The following is a 26,603-nucleotide window of genomic DNA, read 5'->3' on the forward strand; positions in this document are numbered from 1 at the left end:
AAAAGACTCAATGACAGACCATAAGCTGAAAAAGCCATACTTCAACAGAAAAGATAAATAGCATTCCACCCTTATAAATATTTCACTAATCAGTCCTTATTTTTAATGCTCTTATCTGCTTTAAACAAAATCCTCTGGACCTGAGGCCTTAGAAGTTCACTGAAAGGAAGCCTTTATCTATAGCCCTATCTTGTCTTGGTTCTCACAGTATATGAAAGGAACGCAATGGCCATCTCTAAGGATACGTACTCACTTGATAATGCTACAACCCACAGAGTAAAGTCAGCAAAGAATCTGACTGAAGTAGAATTATATGCCAAGTCACAAGTGCTGACCCTCTATTGTGCAGTACAGTTAGAAGAATAGTATTATCAGCTTTTGTTCTAAACCTCACCTCATTTGACTCATTCAATTACTCAATCATTCATTCTCTCAACTATTACACACTAAGAAATGAGCTAAGTAAACACAAATGTCAAGACTTCATATTTTAGTACTTAATGGTAGTACCATCCCTCCCATTGAGGATAACTAAAAATATTGAATAATTCCTTTTTTTTTTTTAGTTTCTTTTAAAAAAAAAACAAAGAGCTAACAAGGTACTGAAGTATTACTGGATCAAAATCTAGGAAAGATATTTTGGGTGCCAAAAAGATATCTGGCTCCCAAAGCTTTTATAACCTAAGGACATTTGTCAATTTGGGGGAAAATCATCAAGAAACTGCTGTGCATTTGCAGGCTACTGAAACCATTAAAGCCCAGAATCCCAAATTTGGAACTCTGATTTGGAACCAGCCTCCAATTTCAAACCACAAAAACTGAAATGAAGAACTTATGGGCTAGATTTTTTATAAGGTTAGGCACAGCTGAAGAGAGAATTAGTAAAGTGGAAAGTAAATCAGAAAGAATTAACCAGAATGTATCACAGATTGATAAAGAGATGAAAATATATAATAAAAAGACATAGAGTTTACAGTGAGAAAAAACATAGATCAGAAATAAAGAAATAGAAATCCTTAAAGATATAATTAATTCCAGAACTAAGGAGAAACATCAACTCACATTTTCAAGAACCTCAATTAATCAACAGGATAAATATAATGCTGTCCATATGTAGACACATCATAGTAAAACTGAAAGAAAACAGATAAATAACAGTATTTCTCACAAGGAGTTTATAATCTAAGGATTTAGGGGTTATGGTAGGTAATAAAATACACATGTACTTGCTTTTTTTTCTTTTGTTATTCTATTAAAATGAACAAGGTTGCCATACTCCTTACCTGTTTACTTAGGTGAATAACAAAACAGACACTTTTTGCTTAGCTCCTCTAATCTGGGCTTATAGCAGAAACTGCAAATCAGATAAATCTAAGAAGACTTCTTCAGTTCTCAACTGTGCTAAAATATCTCAAATTCTATTTTTATATCAGCAGTTGTAGAAGGGGGAGGTCTACACATATATATATATAACCATTTCTGAAGGTAAAATACAGGTGCTATTTATCTTAACAAGTAACATCCAATACATTTTCCTTTATAGGACACATTCAACTTAACAAAAAATTTGTTCAAGATATTTTTGACATATTTCTATTTTCATCCCTAATTAGAAAGCAAAAACTATGTCTCAAAATTCCTTATACCTTAATATTCAAAGAAACTGTTTTGCACACAGGAAGCTCTCAAAATTTGGGAGAGGGATATAGCTGGTGTATAATATACTTATCTCACCATTATATATAGTTTATCATTATTCTCAGTATTTTAATAAGTAGCATGAGGGAAGCAGATATGGCTCAAGTATTTGGGAGCCTGCCTACCACTTGGGAGGTCCTGGTTTCAGTTCATGGTGACTCCTGGAGAAGACAAGCAAGAGAGCAAGCTGACCCAATGGCGATGGCGTGGTGAACTGATACAACAAGATGACACAAAGAGGAAACACAATGAAAGACACAGCAAAGCAGTGAGCTAAGGTGGCTCAAGTGATTGAATACCTCTCACCCACATAGGATGTCCTGGGTTCAATTCCCGGTGCATCCTAAAGAAAAAAAGATGAGCAGACACAACAAATGGACATAGAGAGCAGATAGCAAGTGCAAACAATGGGGGGAGGGGAGTAAAAAAAAATACTTTAGAGAAAATAGAAAATAAATAAGTAGTATGATTAAGTAGGCCCAAACATAATACAAATGTCAGTCACAATCCTCTTATTTATTAGCTGTGTGGCCTTAGATGATTTACTTACCCTCTTATTTACTTACCCTCTCAGTTTCTTAAAAAGATAAGGTATAGTAGACATCAATGGGATTAAGTGTATGACATATACCCCTGACCCACTCCTGTGTAATAGCCCTCTCTGACTCTACACAATTCCTTTAGGTAATACAGTAGAGCTTGAAGCCAGACAGCTTGGGTTAAAATCCTGGCTTTGACACTTAATATGTGATGATGGCCATGTTATTTGAACTCTTTGTGCCTTAGTTTCCTCAACTACAAACTGGTGATAATTAACTTTATAGGGTTGTGGTAAAACTAAAAGAAGCAAATGCATGTATTTAGAAATTTGCTTGGCTTATAATAAGCACCTAATTATTATTAATATTAATTCCTATTATTAGGTTAAATCATGAAAGTGGCATTTTTATAGCAATCAAGTAGTGGTAATTTCATATAATTCAACCTAATATTATATGATCCTCTTACACTGGTCACAGTTTCTTAATTCATCTATGGTCACCTGGCCAAAGCCGAGCTAATGATTCTCTTCCCAGACGTTTTCAAGTTGGGGCCAAGATAATGGCAGTTGATGCCATTATCAACATTTTCCCATTTATTAGAAAGAACCAGTGAGAAACAAGAAAGCCATAAAAAGTAAGTCAATTTAAAACAGAGAGATGAGAGACAGTATCCTGATGGTTTGGGGTGACTTCCATCTAGTCAGTCATGTGCAAGGGCCAACTACAGTCTCAGCGCTTGGTTATTCCAAGATAACCCAGTATCCATTTAAAAAATGAAGCCTTTTGCTTAAACTTTTAAAAATTGGGTTTCTTTCCAGCAAGCAAAAGATCTCCTACCAATATACTGTATTTGTAAGATTAAAATAACCACAATGATTTTGAAGGATTATTGAGTATATAAAGCAATGGATATATGGTATATGAAATTTTTTTCAAAATATCTGACATGTAAGAGAAAACATGACTAAATGGTGACTTGTCAGTTTTATCACAGTCATCTAATGTTATCAGGGATATGTCTTGTCAAAGACACAGGGGATATAGAGGTTACATTGCATCATACCAGAGTCAGGAGAGTTAGAATAAAGCATCAGGTTGGCAATTTTTCTCTCTTACAAGAAAGCACATCTATAAATAATGACTCTGTGGAAGCTTCCCAAATCCAGCCACTCTTACATAGATTCATGAAGTCTTAATTATGAAATAAAATTTATCCAATGTCAAATCTATGTTCACAAGCTTCTGTTTGTTTTTTAGGAGGTACCGGGAACTGAACCCAGGACCTCATACATAGGAAGCAGGCATTCAACTACTAAGCTACATCTGCTCCCCAAGGAGAGCTGGGTATTTTTTTTCCATTTGTTTGCTTGTTTGTTTTCAGGAGGTACCAGGGATCCAACCTGGGACCACATATATGGGAAGCAAGTACTCAACTACTTGAGCTCCTTCTGCTCCCTAATCTGTGTTCACAAGTTTTTATCCTATTCCTTCCATCTCTTTTCTTTTTGCAAAATTTTGTTTGAATTTTTAAATTAACTTTTATTTACAAACACCATATACCTACCAAGCAAAAACTATTTTCTACTTTTCCTTTCCCCTGTTAACCTCTAATTTACTGTCCTTACAAATTTGCTAATCTTCTATAGCTCATATGTGACCTCATGCAATATTTGTTTTTATGTGCTTTGTTTATTTCACTCAGCAAAATGTTTCCAAGGTTCATCCAAGTGACAGCATGTCTCAGAGCTTCATTATTTCTTATGGCAAACAATATTCCATATTTTGTAAGTATCACATTTTGTTTGTGCCATTAATTTACTAATATTTACCAGGGTTGTTCCCATTTTTTAGCTATTATGACTAATGTTGCTATGAATACTGTGTACAAGTAACTGAGACCCTGTTTTCACATTCTTTGGGTTTATACCTAGGAGTAGAATTGCTGAGTCATATGCTAATTCCATATTTAACTTTTTTAGGAACCATCATATTGCTTTCTACAGTGGCTGCACCATATTACATTTCCAAGAAAAATTGACAAAATTTTCCATTTTTCTGCATCTTCTCCAAAAGTAATAGCCATCCTTGTGGGTGTAAAGTGTTATCTCATTGTAATTTTAATTTGCATTTCCCATATGGTGAATGATGTTGAGTATCATTTCATATGCTTATTGGCCATTTGTAGATATTCTTTGGAAACATGTTAGTTCAAATCCTTCGTCTGTTTTTTAAATTGGGTTATTCGTCTTTTGCTTTTCCATTGTAAAAGTTCTTTATCTATTCTGGATACTAAATCCTTATCAGATATATGGTTTGGAAGGTTGATTTTTCATACCTTTCTTTTTCAAGAGACTGCCAGAAACTACTGACTAGTTTGTTACTTCTACTTTATGCTCTCATATTTCAAAGATGGGCTGCCATGTTTTCTACGCCTAGAAACTGCTGGCAATTACATTCTAGCATGTTTATTGCCTATCTCATTGGCCCAACTTATAAATATAAGACATTCTATTGGAAATAATAGTTGTATTTAGCAAGGTAACTAGATACTAGGTCAATATTCAAAATTCAATTTTAATTTTATATACCAAGAGCAAATATTTTAAAAGCAAATTTAGGAAATGACACATTTATAACAGGATCATGAAACATAAAACACCTAGTAATATATGTATTTTTTTAAAAGATTTATTTATTTCTCCCCATCTCAACCCCCCATTGTTGTTTGAGCTGTTTGTTATGTGCTCCTCTTCTTTTTAGGAGGCCCTGGGAACTGAACCTAGAACTTCCATGTGGGATAGAGGGGCACATTGGTTTGATTCACCTCTGTTTCCCACTTGTGGTATCTCTCATTGTGTTTCCCACTTGTGGTATCATTCTTGTGTTTCCTTGTTATGTCTCTTCGTTGTGTCATCTTGTATCATCTTGTTGTGTCTTCTTGTTGCGTTTGCTCACCAGAACAGCCCATCATGTCAGCTTGCTGTCTTACTTATCTTCTTTAGGAGACACCAGGGACCAAATCTGAGACCTCCCATGTGGAAGGGAGGGGCCTAACTGCTTGAGCCACATCAGCTTCCCTCTAATTTTTAAAGGAGCACGATCTTTATACAAAGACTATATAACAATTTTGAGATAAATTAAATGCCTAAATAAATGGAGGGGTATGCCATGCTCATAATTTGGAACAATTCTCCCCAACTTGTTCTAGACTTGATACAACCCTCATCCCCCCCACCCAAAAATTCCATGCTATTTTTTATAGGAATTTATAAGCTAATTTTAAAGGATCAAGAATAATTAGGACAATCTTAAAAAGAACAGAGGTAGAAATTAACAAGGCTTGTAATAAAGCTATAATAATTAAAAAAGTATGGAATTGATGCAAGGATGGAAAAGGTCCAAAAGAGAAAATCCAAAAACAGACCTATACATATAAGGACACTAGACTTAAAACAAAATTTACAATGCAAAATAGTGGAAAGAATAGATTTTTTTCAATAAAACTATTGAGTCCATTGGATAATTATATGGAATAAAATGAATGTTGACTCCGAACTAATACCACATCCAAAAGCTAATTCCAGATGGATTGTTGATATAACTGTGAATGGTGAAACAATAAACTTCTAGAAAATAATATAGAATACCTTCAAGGCTTTGGGATATGCAAGAATTTATTAAAGAGAATATAAAAAGCATTAATCTCAAATGAAAACAGAAATTTTGTTTATCAAAAGATACCTTCATGAAATTTAAAAGATTAGTCTCAGACTGGAAGAAGATGTCATCTGAAATTCTTATAACCAACTACTGACTCATAACAAATTATTTGAAAAATGTTCCAATAGAAAATTGGGCAAAAACCGGTGATACTTTGAAAGAAGATACACAAAGTCCCAATAAATTAGGAAAATATTCTATTCTCATTAGTCATCAATGAAATGCAAATTAAAACACAAAGAGATAACATTACACACCCAAAATGAAGAACGTTGAAAAAACCAAGTGATAGCAAGAATATGGAGGAACTGTTCATTTGGGAATGTAAATTGGAAAAAAAAAAAAATCTTGGAAAACTTTTTGGCAATGTCTACTAAAGCCAAATAGGCACATACTTTATTACCCAGTCATTTACCTAAAACATATACACGAATATATATATATACACATTTCATTTTAAAATAAATTTTATTGCCACCAAAAGAGAGAAATAAATGATACATGATAAACTATACATAGACACACAAATTTTAAGTTATAACGAATAAAATTTATTTTGGCAGATACTGTTAAACAAAATTAAATTTGCATCCTTAATTTGGTATAAGTGTGAAACATTTTGCTGCTTTCCTCTGTTCTGTTAAATTACTGTACCTAAACCAATTTATAAAACTGAAAGACTTAAATTTAACTTTACTGTTTCCACTAATGCCTGATTCTGAACAAAACTTCTCATAAGTTTCTTCTATCTCTGGGTCGAACTCATCTTTAGTATCATCAAAGTATTGATCATCAGTCCCCAGTAAATCTGTTATATTTCCTTCAAAATCTGAAAAAAAAAGTCTTCTCTTTCAAGTAAATCTTGATATTTATCTTGGTAATCTGGATCAGCTGTAGAGAAAAGAGCATCATCCGTTGTAGAAATTATGGTTCATTCATAAAATTATTCCTAATAACCCAAAATTGGGGAAAACAAATATCCATCAACAATACAATGAATAAATGAAGCATATTATACTCACACAATGAAATACCATATAGCAATGAAGTTGAACAATGTATTGCTATACATAAAGTACAACATGAATGACTCTCATTAACAAAATTATTGAGCAGAATAAGTCAGAGCAAAAGGATACATTCTGCACAAGTCTATTATGTAAAGCTCAGCTATGGCTAAAACAAAACCTAAAAGATTTTTGGCAGGGGGATGAAGAAGATGGAATAAGGAATAGTAGGTAAGAAGGGACTTACTGAAGTATTGATAAGTTCTATTTATTTATCTATGTGTGATAGTTACTCATCAAACTTAGCATTATGATTTGTGCAAGTATTACTATGTATGTTGTAGTTCAATTAGTAAGTTTCTGTTTAGTTTTTCTTTTTAAAAGTCAGGTTATTTTCATCTGTTGGTTATGTATTTGATGATAAAATAATGATAAGATGACTTTTTACTTATTTTCAATGACAAAATCATCTCAAGGATAGATATTTGATCTTAAAATATTGCTGCCAAATTAGAAAAACTACAAATGTCAAACTTTAAAAACATGCATTATTGCATTTTAAATTCAGCAAAACAATCATCCTCAAAAACTACCTCTGCAGGAAACCTTTGACCAAAGGTAGAAAAAACTGACCAAACATGCTCTCTGATCTCTAAGAGTATATCAATCAATTGACAAATATTTACTGGACATTTAACATTTATAAGAGGAGATACTATAGAGAACTTTGAAAAGAATAAATGATCTCTTTCCCTGGGGAATTTAAAATCTGATGGGGAGACAAGCTATATTCAGGTACACAAAAAAAGGCATTTATCATTTCAGTGTATTAAACAATACTAAATTTACAGTACAGAGTGAAGAAAAGAGAGAAAGAATTGTAGGTAGGGTATGGGCAAAACACTTTCTGGAAACAAGAGTCATGAAGGATATATTTAGGGGACATTGAGCACTGAAAGCTGATGGTTAGATAAGGTTGGAATGCTTAAAAAATATTTTATATCAAATAAATGACACTGATTGTGTAAGGCTGAGAAGAGAGGGAACCATTGAAGGTTTTGAGCAGAAAAATGATATAATTTGCTCCCTCAGGAAAAAGTAATCACTCTTTCCTCCTGAAACACGTAACTTAATCTAATTCTCATTTGAATTTTATTTTGTTCTTCATATGCTTGTCTAGGTAGTAACTAATATTCTTGAAAGCAGGCACCAATTAACAGTTATCTCTATTTCTCTTACAACATCCATATTAGAGCCTAACACATGGCTAGCACTCAGTACTTGTGTGTTGAAAGACTGAATCAACAATCAATAAGTAAACACAGGTAAAAGACACTCAACGACAACCATACAATAAATCTAGAGTTGAAGCAACAGGAAAAAGTCACATATCAATAACTATATTTTGTATTTTAAGCAATTGGGTTTTTTTTGCTGTGTATGGCTCTAATGAGTTAATTGTACATGATGAGACAGAAAAGAGACGATTAGAAGAAACAAAATAATTTCCTATTAATCACGGAAGAGAAGAAGACCCTTAGTTGTTGGGGGATCTGCTGGAGAGTTTAAAAACTCTAGTAAGAGAGAACACTTGTTTATTGCCTGGCTCCTGAATCAATAGTAGGTATTAAGTCCTTTGTATATCAAGGAGCAGCTTCTTTAGGACTAAGTAACATGGCATTTATATACTCTCACCATAACTGTATTTACTTTCTTTTAGAAATTAATAGATAAATCTCGTGCTGTAATTAGTCTGGGGAGTCATGAGATAAAACATGCTCTGTAAGAAGAAGCAAATTATATATGTTCAACCATTTAGCTGTATTCTGCTTCTAATCATTACTACAGAAAATATTCAAAAATACATAATAAGGAAGTAGGCATTCATTTTCCTTATAGCTTTAACCAACTTAATGATCTTTAAAGTGGCTTTTGGTATATTTTAATGAAGAGGCATTGCAGAACAGATTTTATAAAACAGACCTAGGTAAATCCTGTCTCCTTGACTAAGATCAGATTACACTTCCTCTTTACGTAGCAATGCTGAGGAAACCATTAACTTCACTGAAGCACCAATACCACCTAGTATAATATGTAGCTCATAGTAGCTGTTCAATAACGATTCATTTTCATTTTATTCTTTTCTTCCAGGTATGCTATATCAGGGAAAACATATTAATATGCTTAATATATAATATACTATAGGCCATGTAAAGTTTTGGGATTTCTATACAAATGTTTACTTTAAAATAATTCTAACCCTAGTAAGCAAATATTATTGTGTGCAATGATATTGAATTATTATAACTAACTTATATTTGATTATTAGATGAAATTTTCATAACAATTATTGTGATAATTCAACATTTTACATAACTTGACATACACTCTTTCTTTCGTCTTTACTATCTTCAACTCCTTGGAATTCCACACTTCATGTAATCTAAACAGATATTCTCTTTTTAAGGCAAATGCATACTTCTCCATCACCAACATCAAAGCAGCTACTATAGAAATTTAATCATTCTTTTAAACTAAATTGGCAAGGAGAAACCACAACCTTGTTCCATGGTTTATGCTGAAAGCTATGTAAGATGGAAACTTTGAGGAACACCTATTATCTGTATTACCACACTAGGATGCATCTATAGAATACGAAGCAAACATAACATTACTCCTAGCACAATAAAATCCAGTTATAACTGATTGTAATGGTTAATTCCATGTGTCAACTTGGCTGGGTGATGGTGTCCAGTTGTTTGGTCAAGCAAGCACTGGCCTGATTGTTCCTGTGAGGGTATTACATGAATTTAAATCATTAGTCAGTTGATTGCATGTATGGCTGATTACCTCTCCAACTAAGAGACTGCCTTCAGCGATGAGGGGAGCCTTATCAATTATTTGAAAGCCTTAAAAGGAGAACTGATGATTTCAGCAGCCATGAAGAAGAATTTCCATCTACACTTCAACCAGCTGGAATCCTGGGGAACTCATCGAACCCTTCAAAAGAGTTCCCAACCTGTGACCTGCAAGAAAGAATTCAGAGTTGCTAATCCTCACAGTCATGTGAGCCAATTCCTATAATAAATCTCATAATATTTACACACCACACACATACATACAAACACACACATATGCTGACACACTGATTTACTTCTGCAGCCAATGTGTAACTATAATTACCAAAAAGGGAACCACAGATTATACCTCTTGTATGAACACAAACCTGTATCCAGTGTTTGTGTTGGTTCTCATGGGATGCAGTGCACTGTGACCTATAGTCGGTAATCATAAAATAATAATTGCCCTGGTTTCCAAATGTTATAAGTTTAATCTCATCTAATTAGCCATCATGTTACAGGCAATTTTTAAACTGGTGTTTTGGTATAAATAAATAAGGAGTTATTAGGAAAACAAGCTAATCTGCCTCCTGGTAAATGTTGAGATACTTAATATGTTGTTTTTTTCTTGGTCAAGTATTTTTAAATGTAATGATTCATAATATTTATAGCAAGAGCTCCACTTGTTATGTTTACTAAACAAGCTAAACCATATTCTATTAAAAAATAAAGTTTTAAATTATAAATTATTTAACATTAACAGGGATACACAATGTATGCAACACTCTTTCTGTTTGTTGTTATTGTGCTACCTTCCAATACAGCTGTCTAATGCAGCATGAGCTTTGTCTAAACAGATTGTCATTTATGCGGGAAGCCTCTCCCCACGCCCTCCCACCCCTTTCCTTGATTAATGTTATTTGATGGATGCTGTATGAGGAAGGCTCTGGTTTTTGGTTGATGGATGGTGGGTAAAGAAAGGACTGCATTCTCAAATAGGTTATACAAATTCCTTCCTAAGAAAAGAAGTGAACATTAGAAGTGAACTCTCTGAATGTAGTTGCGGAAGATAATCAGATCATCACCCTATAAGTAATGCCTTGATTTCTCTATGACAAAAGAGACCATTAGTCACCAAGAAGAGGTAATCCCTAGGTAAGAACAAATCTCAATTTTATGAGCATCCCTGCTGCCACTGAAATTCAAATCTCAGAGGATGTTTGCCTCTTTCCTAGACATGGGATATGCAACTGAAAAATAAAATACATGCGTAGCTAGCCAGATCTGAAAGGCACAATTGGAGCATTGTGTGACAGAGCTGGAGAGGCAGGCAAGCCTTCTTGGGGAAAACTGTGAATTTAGTCAGTAAAGAATACCTGCTTTGAAATTTTCATCATAAAATTAAGCATCATAAAACTTTCTCTACAGAGCATGAACACTGAGCCAGACTCAGAAAACAACTTTGAATTGCAATGTTTTGGAGTCTGAGTACTTTTGTGTTATATCTCATGCAGAAATAACAGCTTTTTTATGCAACACTTGCCTCTGGAAAGATTCAACAATCCTGCATCTGACACCAAGGTGAGGGAAGATTGCTGGAGAAATTGCAGAAGATGAGAAGCTTTTTGAAAATCAACTACATAGGATCTCAAGATCCAGTCTTCTCTGAAACCAATAAGAAAACATCTCATCCCACCCACACAGATACTTGCCCAATTCTTTCTAAAGCATATGAAACACTCCAAGAATTCAGTTACAGTGAATTTGGTAAATAATAATAGTATTTTGTAAACTTTCAAAACATGTTTTCTATAGGACAGGAGTAGACAAGGCAGGTAAGCACTCACATTCACACATGCACACATGTGGAGGAAAGAAATCAAGGAAAGCCTTGGTGGAGGCTAAATAATTGGTACTCTGTCCTTTGTTAGCCTGTGACTCTGATTCAGAGGCTAAAATGGAAAGTAAAGTTGGCACACTTAATATCCAAAAACTTGAAAGAGATTAATGATATTTAGAAAATCATTTTGCTTTTCAACAAAATTTTGTTGCAGCAGAGAGAAATATCTAAATTGATTTTTTAAAAGCCCTGTCCTAAGGTTGTTTCTTTACTTTTTTTCCCAGATCCGGAATTTTAACTCAAATAGCATAGAGTTCCTAATTCTGTTATTGATTTTAAATCTGCCTCATTTTGTTTACACCATTAAATGAAACTTGGTAAACCATACACCAACTTCAGTTGCTATTGTCCTTCTTGTTTTTTCTTTTCTCCCATCTCTTAAAGTTTATATATTCTTAGCTTAATGGAAAAGTTTGGACTTAGAAATTGCCATAAACTACACGCCTAAGAAATTATCTTTGAACTGCTCTATGTCAGTTACAGCTGAAACCAGGAAACAGTAGTTACTAATTCCTTGTGAGTGTTTCACAATTTTTATAACCATGTTGCTTGGAATCCAGTTCAGAAATTTTGGGAGAATCTTATTTTTACATCATATTACCTTACTCTGAGATACTATGTAGTGCACGGTTTCTTAACTTTTTTTGTTCCACAGATCCCTTTGCCAGTTCGGTGAAAACCACAGACCCATTTTCAGAATGTAGCAGCAGATGGTGGTTTTATGACACTCAACTAGCGTCAGCTCTAACAACTACCGTAATTTCAAAGTATGAATGAGCATAAGTGATTTTTTGAGATATGCAACAACTGTAATGTGATATGAGATGAATACCACTGTAATTTATTGCATACATTCATAAGTGAAGGAAATGCTAGATTTCAGTTAAAGGTCAGAGAAAACAAAGATAATACATTGATTTTTTTTTTTTTAATTCTTGCTCACGGACCCCTTGAGGGTCTGTGAACCCCTGGTTAAGAATCCCCGATCTAGTGATATGCTCTTCAACTTTATTCGTTTATTCCTTCAAGGATCCTTTGGTATTTATTAAATTTCAGGCTTCATTTTAATTTTTATAACAATTTTTCCTTCCATTTTCACATGGAATACTTCTATAACCTGAACTTTTATGCACTTAAAAAGTGCAAAATAAGTGTTAGGCACTTACTTTGATCTATTTGTTGGTTATTTCTCTTATTCTAATGGTTTCTGTGGCAGTTTGAGATTATTTTATGAATCCCAAAAGAGAAAGATTATGTTTGTAAACTAATCTATTCTGGGTGTGACTTCTTTCAATTATATTGGATTCAATTGAGGCGCCCTTGAATAAATTACCTGTTAAGATTAGGGCTTTGATTTGACCACGTCAGTAAGGCCTGACTTAGTTAAGTCCCGCCCCCTTGGTTGGCTGATATAAACAGACACTCAAGAAGACACACAGGAAGATAGCTATGTCAATTTATTTTTTTAAAGATTTATTTATTTTATTTACTTTCCCTCCTTCCCATTCTCCACCTTGCTGTCTTTGTTGTCTGTGTTGTTTTCTCTTCTCATGTTCTCTCCTCTAGGATTCACCAGGAGTCAATCCTGGAGACTTCTGATAGAGAGGTTCCCTGTCAATTGCACCACCTCAGTTTCTGGTTTCTGCTGTGCATCACCTTGACTCTCCCCTTGTGGTCTTTTGTTGTGTCATCATCTTGCTGCATGACTCACTTGCCTGGGGCACTGGCTCACCATCCAGGTACTCACGTGGGCACTCATGCAGGCACTGGCTCACCACACAGGCACCCGTGTGGGCACTGGCTCACCATGCAGGCATGCTTTCTCTTCTTTTTCACCAGGAGGCCCCAGGGACCAAACCCAGGTCCTCCCATAGGGTAGGCAGAAGCTCTATCATTTGAGCCACATCCACTTCCCACTATGTCAGTTTTGATCCTGGGGCCCTGAGAAGAGATGAGCCATTCACCTGACAGTTTGAGCTAAGATAGAGGAAGCCTGAGAGACAAACCCTATGCCAGCCTACAGCTGAGATTGGGAAAAAGCTGGGCCCACAAAGGTTTAAGAGAAACAGGAAGCCCAGGAAGCAGAGACCAGGCAGAGATCAGCAACCATCTTGCTTCAACATGTGGCAACTGACTTTGGTGAGAAAACAACCTTGAGTTGGACTCTAGGGCCTTGTAACTGTAAGCTTTTACCCCAAATAAATACCCTTTATAAAAAGCCAACAGCTTTTTGGTACTTTGCATCAGTACCCCTTTGGCAGACTAAAACAGTTCCTAATTTTTTTTTTTAATTTTGGAAATAATTATTATTTGATTAGTATATCCCATTGCTTTCTCACCTATGATATGGATGAATATAATTAATCTTCTGAGAAATTTCACAATACCTTTGACATACCTGGTCATGCTCGTAAATAAAACCAGAATTGCTATGTCTAGTGCTAGCCATGCTGCATCATTAGTTTCGTCTTCTGGATTCAAAGATATCCCTAGAATTCTGGGAAAGCAAAGGTCATGAACATAGAAAAGTTTAGAGTGATAGGAGATTATCTATACCAACCTGCTCATTTTTCAGATGAGCAGACTGAGTCCTAGCAGTAAACAGACATGCCCAAGGTCTAGACTCTAGTTTATAGATCCAGGATCCAGGGATTTGGGTCATATTCCTTGCTCTTTTTCTCAGTTGAAAACTGACAAATGAGTTAACTTTTGTACTATAGCCTCTCTACTGAAAAATGACAGCTCTGTGCCACTTAAGGAAGATGTGTCTAGTGAGACAACTTTAAAACAACTTCATTTACTTAGGGAAAGAAACAATTAAATATGTGCCAATCTAAAAGGTACCAAAAAAATGGTAGCTGAACTCTTTCCTGACAGTGTTTTACTAATCTTTGGCTACTTATATATTGTTTTTGAGCTTCAGTTTTCTATTTAGAGAAATAAGACTAACAGGTTTTATCTGTTTGTTTCCTTTGACATTTACAGGCTATAAAGATAACTGCTGTACAAATACATAGTGATACATGCTAAGCATGTGTAGACCATTTAGAAAATCAGACTATTCTGTAGAAAAAATTTAGACTATTCCATGTGAAAAACAGGTATTATATTAATGTCTGTGGAATTTTCATGTTAGACTATTTAATAGGACTTTCCATCCCAATCACATTTACCTACAAACGACCTTTTTCCAGAGGCAAGAAAGAAAAAAATTACATAAGCAAACACATACACACACACATATATACACATACACACACCTATATATACAAACACACATACATAAATAAAGAAAAAGAAAGAGACTCTTCAACCTGACCTCCAAATGTGGGAAAATATGTCTTAATATGAAATGTCTTAGCTGAGATCCATTTAATTTGTATGTTTTATACACAAATATGATAATTATACCATGCCTGGTGGTTATCATTATTCTACTAGTCTCATTTTGCAGATCCAATGAAAACGCTACTTTAACGTGACAAGTCCAAAATATTCTATCACAAATAGAGGGGTTCACATTATTGTGAGAATAATAACTGTTGCATAGCCTCAACTCCAGTGACCTTTACCCACTCATTATTTTAGCAATCCACTCCTCTAGCCATATTCTTTCACTTCAGGTATGACCTTTAAAACCCCCCACAGTCCAAAATCTACTTTGATTACAACTGCCTATCCTCTCAATTTCCCACTTTTTTACTCCCAACACCCCAATCTTCAGGCTCACAGACATTTCCAATCCCTGAATCACTGGATTTCCTTTTCACATTAGTCTCTTTCTTCAGTATCTTCAACTATCTATAAGATAGATCATATCAGTAGGATGTCTATGCATCTATCAAATGACTGGTAGTATTGCATGCCAGCATTAAATAAGAGTGAACCCCATGACCCATCTCTTCTAAAAACCTCTTACTGTTATCCTTAACTGATTACCCAGCTTAGTGGTTTACTCCATTTGCACCAGCCTTGCAAAACTCCACAACTGAGTCAATAGAGCTATTTCATTTCCTGACTCTAGCAGTTATCCCAAACACTGCAGGAGAAAATCAGACAAGTTTAATTTGGTATTGCCAGATTCATGTTGCCCAAGTTTCTATTCAATTTCCCTTCCATTTCCCTCAATTTCAGATATTCACTTCCTTCTTCAAACTCTGTAAAACTACCCTCTTCTGGTTTCAGCAAATGACTTGGCCTTCACTGAAAAAATCCAGGACTTCAGGAAAGAGCTTCTTCAGTTTCTCACACCTTCCCCATTCACATCTGAAGGGGCAAATTTGTCCATTCTTTCTTGCTTCTGAAGGGACATAGTTGCATCAGTTATTCCCTCTCTCTTTCCTATTTTGCTAACTTTTTAAAACTCTTCATCATATCCTGTCTCAGACAAGTTTTTCCCATTAACAAAACAACAACTTAACCACATCCATCCTACTTTTCCCCTTCTCTCAAACAAAATCAGGTTCTGCAGAGGCCATATACACTTAATCTCCTCACTTCCTCACTAGGTATTCACAACACCTTCCACTGTAACCTGGCATCAGCACTACCATTTTACTAACCAGGGGTCAGCAAACTTTCTCTGTAAAGGGACAGATAGTAAATATTTTAGAATTTGTGTCTCATGTAGTCTTTCTGGCAACTAATTAACTCTGCCATTGCAGTGCGAAACTTTACGGACAATATGTAAACAACTGATAGTGGCTGTGTTCCAATGAAACTTTTTTCACAGATACTGACATTTGAATTTCATGTAATTTTAATATGTAGGAAAAAATTATTCTTTCAATTTTTTCAATCATTTAAAAATTTGCCAGCCATGCAAAAACAGATGCAGATGGGCAACGTTTTAACCCCTGTACTAAACCTATTTTTCCAAGGTTACCAATGAGCTCCAGATTACATACAAACCAATAGATATTTCTACTATCCTTATCTCCTTTGACTTCTCTCCATATTGATCCTGTAGATCACTCCCTTCTTTTTGAAGCTCTTCTCTTCCCCATATTTTGTGACATGACTCTCCTCTGTATCTTTTCCTCCTATCCCAACGTTTATTCCCCATTTCCTTCCTGGTGCCCTCTACCCCAACTGCCTCTTGACTGTCAATGCTCAGGTTCACACTTAAGCTCCCTTCTCTATACATTCTCTCATTGGGTGATCTCATCCATACTCATGGCATCAACTACAATGTATATGCTGATGTCTTCCATCTTTGATTCTTGTTTACTCTTTTCAGCTAAGCACAGATACAACTGGACATTTCTATCTAGATAGTCAAAAAGCATTCAATGTAAGTCTTCCAAAACTAAAGGTAGCATCCATCCACAAGCCCTTTTCATCTGTGAATGATGCAACTATTTATCTATTTGCATAGGCTAAAACACAACCGAGTTGTCCTAGATGTTTCTGTTTTCTTCCATATTCTCTCCCTTCTTCTTTCCTGCCACTCCCCATTTCCTTATTCCTTCTCTTTCTCTCTCACACACACACAAACACACACACAAAAATACAATCACCAGTCTAATCCTTTAAAAGTCCTCATATCTATTCCTTTTTCTTCAGCCCTGCCCCTGCTGCCTTAGATCAGATCTTGTTTCTTTCCTGGATTACCATGGTATGAATTAGCATGCTAGCCTGCTGTGCTAGTTATTCTTTATTTGCTATCATTTCCCCCACCTCCAAGTACATCTCCATGTTCCTCTTCCCTTCTCTATGTCCCAAGAAGCCAGCCTCTACTTACTGTAGCACCCACATTTTTCCCTGTGGCTTCCCATCAGTTTCAGTTTCTGGTAACAGGCCTAGGGTTGGAATGGCTTCCAACTGTTTTAAGACCCTGGGTGATTTACCATCCTTTCTAGGTCCCCTCAACCCTGTTCACTCCCCTGAAGAGTCCTTTCATTAAACTCTCTGAGGTCAAACTCTTTGGAAATGCCATCTGTTTCCAGCCAAGTATATGAATTAAACACAATCTTGCTGATATTACTGGTTCCAATCTGTTTCTATCCATTCCATGCCACCACTAGACTAAAAAATGTTAGTAACAAATCTGATTATAGTCCCACAAACATTTCCAGTAACTTCAAATTAAAGTCCATATTCCTTAGCTTAGCTCACAGAATCCTCCATGATTTGACCATGTCTATTGGTCTGGCTGTATCTTCCACACCATTCTTCCGTTCCATGAACTAAAAACTATTTGCCATTTCTCAAGGAAATCATGATATTCATTCCTTTTTTCTTTGCATTCTGTATCCTCTTCAAAGAATTCCTTCCTTTCTCTCTCTTGTCAGCTAACTAACTCTTACTTCTTCAAATGTCTCCTCTAACAGGATTTTCCAGTCTCATTTTGATGCCCATTAATGTATATACATCTATCATATTTTTTTATCAGGCTTTAATAATTGTGGATCAGTGTCATCTTCCCCCTAGGGTGAAACATCTTGAAGGCAAGAAACATTACATTTGACTTTGTAGATCCCAGCTCAAAAGAAGAATTCCTAATCTCCTGCTCTCTCAGTAGAGACAAAGTAAGAAAAAGTTTTAAGCAGTCAATTTCCCTCTTTCTGATCCATCTTTAGAAATATTCCTGAATATCCTAGAACTCTAGTCTAGGACCTTGAATCTTCAGTTTTACTTTACATAGTTGGAAAGTGACCACTAGTTATTCTCCTCAGACCGAGTCTAAGGAATGTCAGTAATAGCCTCTCTCTGGAGATCACATTCTCAGAGGCCACCCCCTCTCTTGCACTAGATTAGCTTAGGCACAAGGCATGTGGTTCTGAAAAGAACGACAGAGTATTCACAATAGAGCTGAACAGGCCAGACATGCACTAGAAACATGTCTCCCAATCCTCTACCCTTGGGAATTTTATTGAGTGTTTTAAGAAACTAAGAGTCAAGTTCTTAGGAGCGAACAGGTGCATGGTGCTTAAGAAGACTCTGATTCGATCGCAGTCGTCATCCTGGTCTTTCTCTGCACACCGATATTTGAGAGAGACAGAAAGACAGAAAGAAACACCCCCACTAGTAAAGAAGTATTATTGTCCTTTCCTAAATTATCAGTCTAATTGCTAAAATATTCAATTTTTTAAATAACACTAGAATTTTCCTCTGAGTAACGGCATAGGGATGAGTTCCAGAGGTGGTGCAGGGACTCTAAGCACAGGTCCTATCACTCTCACTTGGTCACCTGCGTTAAAGGCCCTCACATCCTCAAAGTGCACACATCGTAATCATTTCAGTTTGTCAGTCACCATGGTAATGAGCACTACACAAATAACTCACATAGATTTTTTTAGGAAAAAATCTAACAGTGAAAATTAATAATGAAGGAGTAAGGGCTTTGTATACTAGTTCTAATTAAACTGCTCAAAATAAATAAATGTACTTATGCTTTCTTGAATCTCTGGGTGTTAGTCCTCTTTGTCCTGAGAGAATAAGGATAGAATAAGTAATAGAGAATAAAGTAGTCTTATTGGTTTAAATATGGTTTAAAACTCAGAAAGATAACCTGAAGAGTAACAGAAAATAGACTCATTCTGAAAGTAATACTATGTTCCCTTAATATAAAAAAAAAATTAAATAAAAAACAAAGATTTTGTTAAAGTTTTTTTTTTTTTAAAGAAAAATTTCCCAACAGGTAAGAGTTAAATATAAAACTTGTGACTCAAGGGGAGATAAGCATGCACAATAAATGGTTAACTGTTTTATAGTTCAGGCATGAGAGTATTAATATAGGAAAAGTCTAACTTTCACAATTTTTCACCCAGCCTGATAAAGAACCTACAGGGGTTTCCAAACAGCACCTTAAAAGCCGGCCTGATCCTTGGGGTTTCTGCAGCCAATGAAAGTTTGTCATGATGATGTAATGCTCCTGAGTTGTCTCAGCTCCGAGTATGTGGTCACCAGCTATCATGCCTGAGAGATAGGTAAGTTTTTGGATCAAATCTTTATTTGCAGCCTATTCCCCTGCTTAAACTAATTTCTGCAGAAAGGTCATTTGTTTCTAGTCTATTTTACTACCTCTGAACAATTTTTTAACATGTGGGCTAGGGTTATTATAGAATTGTAAAGACAGCTGCTAAACAAAATGATGAGATCTTAGTTTTCCTCTGTTATTATATGAAAGCATTTGCTCCTCAGCAGTGTTTTATCACCTCAGAGGAAAAGACCAGCAAGCAGTGTTATGTATTTGCTGAGAGAGCATTGGTGATTTAACAAACAACTTTTACTGGCATGATATTTTCAGGATGATGGCAAAAAATTATGTTTATAGATTGACACTCAATTTGACTGACATTATTAAAGAAGCCCCTACTGTACTGTGGACAGTGGAATAAAGTTTCAATGTTGATTATAAATAGAGAATATATAGGTCCTGCCCTCACAGAGTTTAAAGCCTAAAAAAAAAAAAAAGCATGCAATTTTTAAAATTTTAATTAAGTTAAAAACAATTAAAAAGGCTAAAGGTTTAGCGGCCTAACAGTTATATGAAGTTAAATGAAAGGGACAAACATTAAACATAAATATATAAGCCTGTCCCAATAAATGGAAGTGAAGACACTTACATTTTAAAATTTGGAGTATTTTAAAAGTTTGAACTCAAAACCAGCACTATCAATGTATTTCTTTGTTTTTCCTCCAAGAAGGTCTCTGCAGGTGTAGAGATGTTTAAAGAACTGTTATTGATATTAATCAATCTATGTAAATTCAAGCAACATGGATTACAGAAAACAATTATCCAGATAAATCAAGATTTTAAAAATTGCTACTGAGGAAAATGGAATAGGTAACGAGGAGGGGCTTAATAATTCATCACTAGCTACACTGATTGAATTATCGAGATGACTACTTGTTTGACAACTTAACTCTAATTGTGTAGACACAGACACTAAGAAGAGCATCTAAAATAAAAATGTGGAAAAGAATTATTATCAGCATGAGGAATAAACAATACTTTTTCTTGTTTTATAGAACAGTATGTCATATGGGTACTATTACAGGTTTTCTTTTATTAAAAATTTCTCATCTTTCTGGCTTGAAAGTTACTCCTCTGTATACCTGAACTGACTTTATCAATTTCATGTCACTTTCCACAACATTTTTATTCACTTTACATTCCGAATAACTGGGCCATCTCTCTACCAGACCTTCTAAATGGTTAATAAATACTTTGCCACTTACTTGGAATTATTCTCCTCTTTCTTTTCCATTGTTAACTCATTCTTCTCCCAAATTAATAACAGCAAAGCCAAATATTTCATATTATAAAGCAAATCTTGTTTAAACCAAACAATTATTAGTCTACATAATATAGACATGACTCATTTTCCTTTTCTACCACCATTTCCCATTCATTGCTGTGATGCAATAATTAGTACTGAGACTTGGGATTAAGTAGATAAAATTCCACATTTCAATAGCATCCCATGCTTTGTTTCTACATCATAGGTTCTAAACAAGGAGACAGCAGTTAAGAAGAGGCACAAAGTCATATCTAAAATTGACTGAATTAGTGAGTGGTGCTTTAGAATGACTGATGGAAAGAAAAAACATTTCCAAGAAAGGGAAACAGTATGGATAAAGGTGGAGAACAGTGAGAAAGATGTGAGATGACCTGGTTTCTGGTACAGAATTTATTTGGCTTTGGGATTTGGCATATGTTTAAGAGTATGCCTCTATCACAGAGCTGTGGTAGAGCCTGCTCTAGCTCATTAGGCTTGAGTTCCCAATTATCCCAGCACTCAGCTGGATGCAAAGAGGGCATCAGTATGGAATAAAGCATAGCTCATTAGTCTGCTGAGTGGGCCTTTGGAGAAGCCTAGGAGGAATCTGCTTGAGGTTCTGCTTGATCTGGGAAACCTCTTTGATCCTCACTCTGATATGCAACTGTGCTGATAAATTCAGAAAATTTAAAGCTCTGTTTTATAAGGAAGATATTGCTTAAATGACTACCTTAGGGCATGATCGGAGTGCTTACAAGGACCAATAACACACTCCTGTGATTAATCTTGAGGACAGAGTATGCCTCGGTAAAGGCAATCCATGGTAGATCTTTTTGTATTCATAAGGTCAGAAGGTTACAGTACAATTCCAGAATGCCTGAAACAAGGTGGACAAACTCAAGGGCCACCTAGAGGATTTATAAATTGGGAAAATCTGGTAATCCAGAAAATAAGTGATTTAGTTGGGAAAAAATCTATTGGAGTACACTCCACTATATATAATAAAATGGGTGTTCAGTAAAAGTCATTCAATTTTAACATACCTCACTTTCCATTCTTCCCCAAAAAGTGTTTTTCATTCAGTAATATCATCTTTTACAAGTAGAAATGGTCTAGGTTCATTTAATTATCATACCCACTTACATGATGGAGATATAGCATGCTGGTACCACAGTTAGAGGGAGAGAATGATGGTGAGCAAGGACAAAAGGAATTAACTGTGAGTCCTAATTTGAATATTGGAAGATAATGTATTCCCTAATTGCTTAGAGAATTTGGTTGTGGGAGTACATTTGTAGAGAAAGGATAGGAATGTAATAGTCATGCTTAATTATAATTCCACAGTGACGTTTCACTGGGCACCTACCATACAGCAAGCACTAGATGAGGTGCCAAGGATACAAAGAAACAGAATACACAATTTCTGTCCTCAAAGAGGTTTCCTTGATGGTTATGTCTAAAGCATATGATAGTTTGTCCAACATGCAAAGACAGGCATGTGTAATAAAAGGAGAATGACCATACATCCCAGTTTGCCAAGTATGGGCTCAGCTGACAATTGTCCTGGTAAAATTATCGATAGCATCTCCTTTCACAGTCAAATGTGTCCTAGCTTGGCACTTATGAATGAGGAGGCATTAAAAGCTTTAAAATTTGAGATAAAGGAGGAGGACCATTAGCCCAGGCAAGAAATTATGAAGACCTGAACCAAGGCAGTGGTCATGGTGACAGATAATGTAGATAGAATTTGCTTCTCTTTTTTCTGAAGCCAGAACCTCGAGTTCCTTTTAGAACATTTCTCCTCTCCTTCTGCGAGGTGTCTTTGTAAATTATGGGCCCTCAGCTTTCTCCGAGACCATTGGTCACTTTCTTCTGGAGCTTTCACCCTTGAGCAAAATGATAAGATGAGAGAAGAAGGGAGAAAAAGCTTAGAGATTGTCAGTCCACATATTTATAAAAGGAAGGGAAGAACCAAGGAAAAGTGAGGCAATAGACTGCTCAAGACTTCTCTTTTGCTCACTATCTTAAACTCTTTATTTTTGTACATGAACTTAACACTATAACTTCCCTTAATCAATTAAACGTGGTTCTTAAAATGCTGCATGTACTTCATTGCTTATTTTCCAATCACAGTGTCTGAACATATGCACAGCAATGGGGTTGGTTATGTAAAAGGAATAGGGAGGTACTGCTTCTGCCACTCAGAGAGTCCAGTAGCCCAGGATTTCTCTTTCCTTACGTCTTTTGATGGTCCCAGCAAAGACATCAGTTGCAAAGACAAACAGATTTAAGTTAAAACAAACAAAACAGAACAAAAACACAGTAAGACTTTTTTTCTCAGAGGTTATTTGTCAAGGAACTGAAGATGTGTGGGTGACCTGACCTACAGTTTTAATTTAGGCGTTGTTCTCCTTTAAACCCGTCCAGGCTTGCGGCGCTGCCTCTGCAGTTATAATAAGGTTAGAGGGTGCCGAACGGTGATCTCACACCAGTACCACACACGTGCTTCAGTAGGGGGAACAAATGAAAACTGGGGGGACCAAGATTGTATACCACGATTGGTTGGATTTTGATGCAGCTCCACTGTAGTGACCTGAAATATTGTATGCAGAAAGTCTCCACAGATGCACCCTGCTGCAGTTCTTGAAAGGCAGGAACAAATTTAAACTGGGTTTTGTGAAAACAAATGACATCATTCCTGCACACTCTGAAAAGCTGCAGCCCCAATGGAACATTTTCCCATTTTCCCCTCTGCTCTTTATGTGTCTGACTGCAGGGCTTCAGGTTTTTATGCTGCATGTTTAACTAGCTAAACCTTGCAGAGAATAACCTTTCATCACTTGCCTCTAAAAATAATAAAACCCAAGAAGAAAATAGAGAGGTATGTAAAAGTTCATTTAAAATCACATTTAATCTCCATGTGGCTGTTATCTGAAGATGTGACAGCACATGGGAAGAATTCCAGTGATCCGAAGGAAACAATCACAAAATACTGTATTGGGGATTGTCATCATGGAAATTATGGCACTGACTTATTTTGGGTGGCCTTTACTGTGCAGTGTGCAGTGCTTGTGATGGGGAGGACTAGGATTTCCATTTAGGGATTTTTCTGAGTTCACATTGTTAGCTGCAAAAGTAATCAAGGAGCTGATATGCTTAAGATAGTCGGCTAAGGGCTGTATTGAAGTACTGTTCTGGATGTGCTGCTCCTCACTGTAAAATTCTACAGGAAAGAAAGTGAAAAAAGATAGGTGAGCCCAAAAGTTATTCAGACATAAGAGAGTTAGCTGACTTTCAGAACATGCTAGACACTTAGAAATGCAATCGTGTGTCTTCAGCGTACTAGAAACTGATGGAAAATTTTCCATTAAGAAAACATTTCTTTAATCACTGTCCTAAGGTAATGTATGTCCCAGAAGTCACCAATTTGTCAATGTCAGTCCTGTAAGAGCCACTGCTTGGAGAGGCATTGTGAGAGGTGCCTCAAGGCTCAAAGCCCATCTGGTTTTCTAAATCCCACCCCAGCAACCCAATTCTAGCTGTTCACCTTCCTAAAACCCATTTCCAGAGCAAATTCTAAAAGTACTTTTCTTCACTGAGCAGATTATTAAAATCTTTTTCATTCAAATTTCTTCACAATTTTTACAAGATAACAAACCAAAAAATGAATTTTCAAAGTATAAGGATTAATTTCACATGAAAAACATCATGAGATGAATTCTAAGTAAAGTATGGGCATGATACCATACACTCCTTCAACTCCCAGTGATAGAAGCAAGAACCAGAAGCAAGATGATGGTTGTCTTTCTCTCTGAAAATAAAGAAGTCCAGGGAGAATATGAGAGGGAAATGAAGAAACCAGTTCAAATGTCTACAGCTCTGACTTTGGAAATTAATAACTTTACACCTCTGTTCTTGATTCTTGACTCTAAACTGTCCTTTTGACTATAAAACTTTTGGAGTCATCTTTGCAAACTCCACACTCATTTCATGTCATTATAAATTAAATGATAGCTACCCTATAGACCCAAAGAAAGTCATATACCAGCAATCAAGAATAATCTCAAAAATAGAGATAATTTACTACTCAAGAAATGAAATGTATTGTTTGAGTAAATAAACGTTTCTTTTTTAGCAAGAATGCTAGCATTTGTTTATTTTTATTACCCTCTTAAAATTTCCCTCCCATTCTAAAGGAAAAATTTTAAAATATTTTTCTACATAATTTTCTCCCTTCAATTACCTGGGTTTTTTTCTATTAAAAGAGGGCACCCAGTTATAGCTCTTCTTATGGCACTGGAACTGATTTCCTTTCACTATAATCATTTTTTTTTCCAATAAGGAATACTTTTTTTTTTCACGTCTAGAGGATTCAGCTTTATACTCCCCAGATTGGGAAATGGAGAAGTGAGAACTTTTCAGCACTTCTGTAACTCTTTCTGAACTTCTAATAGCCTCTCTTCCTCTTTCTTATTTTGACTGTCTTTTACTTCCCATGAACTGTCAGCACTGAACAAACAGAGCTGGAGCCTTGGAGCTGCAGTGTCTGCTGCCCCTTCCCCCCCCCCCCCCACCCCAAACCCCCATTGGCCCAAAGTTGCCTAAACCTTAACAGAAAAAATTTAAAAATTAAAGACATATAGGAACACTACCTGAAAGTTTTTTAGTTCTAATTCCTCTGCTTTGAATTCCCTCCCTGGCATGATTATTTGAAGGATTTTCATGAAAATTATCTATGGCATTTTCTTTCAAAATAGGTTTTATTAGCACTTAAGAAGGGAGACTGAAAGACACGGGAGACATATTAGAAGATGTAAAGAAACTTAAATTTGATTTTGCTGATAAATCACTGTATAACCTAGGAAAGGTTGATGTTATTTAATATAGGCAATTAATTAAATTTGCCCAGAATTTTATAGAAAAGAACTCCTCAATACCTAGACAATTCTGTATATTCCCTCCAATTTATAAGGCAAGCAAATAAAAAGGTATTGTGAAAGGTGGTGTGGGGGCGGAAGGGTACAAAATCATCATCAAAGAGTTAGGAGATCACATGACTTTGCTATTCAGAACGTGCCAATGGTTTCCCCACTCTTTCAAGGAAAATCCACTGCACTTGCCTTCTTCTCTTTTCTCCTTCCTGTCCTCATACTCATTCACTGAATTCCAGCTACACTAATCTCACTGCTTTTTTATCAGTCAGTCCAACCATGTGGCAGCCTTAGGACCTTTGCTTAAAGTAATCTCCATGCCTGGAACAGTGTTCCTCCAGATATCTACATACTAGTTCCCTCACTGCTTTCAGATCTTTGCTTAAATGCCATTTTGTCAGTGAGGACTTCCCTGGTCACATTATATAAAATAGCAGCTTCTACTACTTGCTACTTCCCAGTATCCTTATCCCCTGTAGACTTCTTTATTTTTTCCAGAGAACATATAACATCATGTAGTCCATATGTTTATAAATATTGCCTTCTGTGGCCCGTCTTCTCACTCTAGCAGGCAAGCTCCAAGAAGGCCTGGACTTGACTTTGGTCACTGCTATACTCACAGTATCTACACCACCATTCAGCACACATAGAATGGACCCAGGAATGTTTGTTGAATAAGTGAATGAATGAATAAATGATGAAGAATGAGTGAACCTGCAATTTTTTAATCTTAAGATA

At 35.7% G+C, this 26,603-nt stretch overlaps 1 long non-coding RNA gene across 1 annotated transcript in view; it reads left to right on the top strand.

The window, feature by feature from the left end:
- Window positions 1-26,603, top strand: part of LOC139436533 (uncharacterized) — a 226,341-nt gene that overhangs the window by 34,764 nt on the left and 164,974 nt on the right. The window contains exon 2 of the long non-coding RNA XR_011645826.1: window positions 19,480-19,638. This is a non-coding gene — a long non-coding RNA (uncharacterized lncRNA). The remainder of the gene's footprint in view (window positions 1-19,479; window positions 19,639-26,603) is intronic.

This window comes from Dasypus novemcinctus, chromosome 15 (genome assembly GCF_030445035.2).
Source record: "Dasypus novemcinctus isolate mDasNov1 chromosome 15, mDasNov1.1.hap2, whole genome shotgun sequence".
Classification (NCBI taxonomy): Eukaryota; Metazoa; Chordata; class Mammalia; order Cingulata; family Dasypodidae; genus Dasypus; species Dasypus novemcinctus.